Source organism: Schistocerca gregaria, unplaced genomic scaffold (genome assembly GCF_023897955.1).
Source record: "Schistocerca gregaria isolate iqSchGreg1 unplaced genomic scaffold, iqSchGreg1.2 ptg001887l, whole genome shotgun sequence".
NCBI classification, from domain to species: Eukaryota; Metazoa; Arthropoda; class Insecta; order Orthoptera; family Acrididae; genus Schistocerca; species Schistocerca gregaria.
This window is the reverse complement of record NW_026063136.1, coordinates 10,724-14,914: the sequence shown is the minus strand read 5'-3', so window position 1 is coordinate 14,914 and position 4,191 is coordinate 10,724. Positions and strand designations below refer to the sequence as shown.

General features: G+C 40.7%; 1 non-coding gene across 1 annotated transcript; it reads left to right on the top strand.

Annotated features, from left to right (window-relative positions):
• The first annotated feature begins 646 nt into the window (after positions 1-646).
• Trnaa-cgc (transfer RNA alanine (anticodon CGC)) lies at positions 647-719 on the top strand. The gene has a single exon. It is a non-coding gene; the product is annotated as a tRNA-Ala (tRNA).
• Positions 720-4,191: the final 3,472 nt, after the last annotated feature.

Sequence of the window (4,191 nt, the reverse complement as noted above, 5' to 3'; positions counted from 1 at the left end):
AATGGCTGTTCTCAGCTCAGAAATGGTTTTGGGGTTATTGCTGTACACCTTGTCTTCAATCTAGCCCCACAAAAAGGAGTCTCATGTGTTCAGATCCACATAACAAGGTCATCAATCGAGGCCCATGTCAGCGGCCTCTGGATACCCAGAGCCAGAGTGCAGTGGCCAAAGCGTTCCTCCAGAACATCAAACACTTTCCTGCTTCAATGGGGGTTAGGCTCCATCTTGCATGAAACACATCTTGTTGAAATCAGGATCACTTTGAACATTGAGGATGAAATCATCTTCCAAAGCCTTCACGTACCGTTTGACTGTGTCATCAAGGAATATTGCACCGATTATTCTGAGACTGGATATTGCATACCACATAAGACCCATAATATCATTCAGAAGCTCGCTGGTACCTCCTGGGGTTGCAGCACTCAAACCCTAAGATCAACTGCTTTGGTACTATCATACTCTGTTGCTGAATACTGTTGTCCAACTTGTATGAACAGTGTTCACTGTAGCAAGATAGATGCGCAACTCAACCATACAATGCAACTTATCACAGGCTGCATATGTAGCACTCAAACTGCATAGCTACCAGTTTTAAGTAACATCCAACCTCCATCTCTATGAAGATCAGATGCTCTCCTGAAGACCGAGCGAGGTGGCGCAGTGGTTAGCGCACTGGACTCGCATTCGGGAGGACGATGGTTCAATCCCGTCTCCGGCCATCCTGATTTAGGTTTTCCGTGATTTCCCTAAATCGTTTCAGGCAAATGCCGGGATGGTTCCTTTGAAAGGGCACGGCCGATTTCCTTCCCTAACCCGAGCTTGCGCTCCGTCTCTAATGACCTCGTTGTCGACGGGACGTTAAACACTAACCACCACCACCACCTCTCCTGAAGACCTGGAGAAACATGCAGAAGAACCCCCAGCTACTTGTATGCAGTGATATATTAATAGCAGAACTTCAGCGTCTGAAGTCAAGAAAACCACCTTGGCAAACTACACATCTTGAAGCCTCCGACTTTAACATCAATGAAGTAAGGAAAAGTCAGTGGGAAGAATCGTCTGTGTTCAACAGTCATGTGGTTGAAAAGCCTTCCATGCGAGTTCCAGATTTCACACTCCTCAAATGCCAGTGGAGAACCATCAACCGCATCTGAACAGGACAAGGGAACTGTGGATATGTAAAGCACAAATGAGGCTGGGCAACATCTCCAGATTGTGACTGTGGAGCTGCCCTGCAAACAGTTAATCACATTGTTGGTGAATGTCCGAAATGAAGGACTCAACTGGATCAACAGATTGGACTTAGAAATCTAAGAACTTGTGTCATGTGTAGATAATTTAGCATAAAACTTTGAACATTTGTTTCTGTACATGTATTTTGCTTGTTATTTCTTGCACTGTGTACTCTTAAAACTATGTATTTGATCCAAGCTCTGTATCACCATACGATAAATAAATAAATAACCACACAATCACCAATTGAGGGCAAAGAGACTTTTTGATTGTGAAATATGGATTCCGAGTCCCCCAAATTGACCAATTTTGCTTATTGCCAAACCCATACAAATGTAAGTGAGCATCGTCGCTAAACCAAATCCTACTAATTGTCATCATGCCCCACAGCCAACCATGCAGTTTGAATGTTCTAACACAAACCACTCAGAAGTTATGACAATCTTATTTCATAACAGTTCAATAATTGTCACCCTGTAAATGTACGAGTGTGATATGACCCACTCAGTGGCACATTTAATAAAGAAACTGACCACTATAATTTTGAGCTATGGAAACTATATGAAAAATTTAATCATATGCATTTATGTATAAGCAAACTGAATCATGAAGAAATACCAGGTATGAACTTAAGTTAAACAAATAGGGGAAGCTTAAGTTAGTAAACAAGACGCAATGATTCTGTGACGATCTGCTTAAAAGTGAGCACCCAATAATGCTTCAATTTATTTGACAATTTTTTTTCACTGCAAAGGTATAAACAGTATTAAACTGAACACTTGTACACTAGTGCAAAATCTCTACTGAATTTGAATCCCTTGAATCAAAGTGTTGAGATTCATTCTGGGCAGTGAAGTGGAGGATGTCAATATGGACCAAACATGGACAGAAGTAGAGGAAGCAATGAAGACTATGGAAGGAGGAAAAGCACCAGTATTGAATGAACTAAGGATGGAGATGGGGAGGGCCTGATATTGTTGAAGTGCAGTGGTTCTATTGGGCGCTGAGAACAGTTTAGACAGAAAGGAGAGCACCTGAACACTGGAGAAAAGGAGTCACAGTACTGATTTATAACAAGCATTTTAGAAAACTATGAAAATTATAGGGGAATTACTGTCATATGCCCTAGTGCCTAGGTATTGGAGAAGATCCTGGAGAAAATAGAATAAAACATGACACGAGGAGAACTGAGAAAGGAAAATGGACAGTGGATCTGATTTTCAGTGTAGAGCACCTACAGAGTGAGAGACTATAGATATGTTTAGGATTTAACAATGGTATCATGGGTGCTGAGGAAGCATATGACGGTGTGGAAAGAAGAAAGTTCTGCTAAACCTTTGGAAAGGGAGAACTGGGTTGCTGACAATGAGAACAAAAGAAGTGTGTTGTGGAAATGTGGATTGTGTAGGAGTAGGAGAAGAGAAGACAGACTGGTTAGAATAGAAAAATGGGCTGAAGAGAGGGAGTGCACTATCGCTCCTGCTTTTCATCACCATTACAGTTGAGATAATGACAATAGTGGCAGGAGATGAAAATACAGAAGCACTAGTGTTTGTAGAAGAATTAATGGTGTGGGGAAATGAACAACAAGAGATACAAGAAAAGCTAAATGTGTGTGGGGAAACGGTGGAACAGTATGGATTAAAATTTAATGCAAAGAATTGTAAAGTGAAGGTGGCATGAGGTATAGAAGATGAGGAAGTAAGTACTAAAGAAAGTGCAATGTTTTAAGTACCTGAGGAGCATAATAGAAGGTAGAACAAGGTTAGTGAAAGGAAAAGGCAATCCCACGGATTCCTACAGAGTGTACGAGGCCCGGTGTGAAGTAAGGATGTACCAAACAAACGCAAGTGTTACACCAAGCATATTATGCCCCACTACTTACATATGCACCATAAAAGTGGGTATTGCAAAAAATACAGGTGAGCAGGATACGTGCATATAAAAAGAAATCTCAAAGATGCAGAATAGACCTTACTAGAATGGACTGAGTAAGGACTGAGACAGTCAGAGAAATGGCAAAAGAGAAGCCCTTGAAAAAGACCACAGAAACGATAATACTAAGGTGGTATTGACATGTTAAAAGAATGGGAGTTGGCAGAATACTGGGACCAGTTCATGAAATGTCAAGAGGAGGCAAGAGATCTAGAGGATGACCAAGAGATGGATGGACCATTGGAGTGAAGACATGTCTGTAGATGAGAGAAGGCTGGGACAGAAAGGAGAAAGAAATGTGGTGGGGCCACGGAGAGGCCAGAGTTCCAAGTAGACCCTGACAGGGGTTGCAACCTGCGCAAGATGATGATGATGATGGTTAAGTAAGGATTGACAGCAGTGAAAATGATTTTAATGAAACATGTAGCTTTGTATTTTTAACAGTTCAGGAACCTGGATGTAAAGCTGAAATTTTGAAACAAACGTTGCCTTCTCTGAAGTATTCTTTTATCTGCTTAATAGAAAGCTGGCTCAAACCAAAACACACAGAATGCTATACATCAAAGGGCTACAAATATGGAAACAGTCTCTGCAGATATCTGTTCTGTAATGCTAATGATGCTTCCAATGAAATTGACTTTAGAACACTGGAGCTTAGTTGAGAACGTGTTGAAAAATGTTTTGGCATCACAGATCCCAATGAGATTGGCTAGAAGTTACTTTAATGTGTATCTACAGAGTCCCTGATGCAGACAAAAATATACTTCCTGAAAGCTTACACAATATACTTAGCTAAGTGACAAAGTGGGAAAAAATGTTACAATGATTGAGGGAGACAAACTCAAACTCTGACGGTACATTTAACAAACCTACTGTAAATATTTTATTGACCGTGCTAACAATGATTTCCATGACACGTAATCAAAACCTTTTAGACTAAAAGCATGTCTAGACACTGTATTTGTTAACTGTACAAATACAGAACATCGGTAGGTATAATAGAAACAAACTTTTACTGTGATG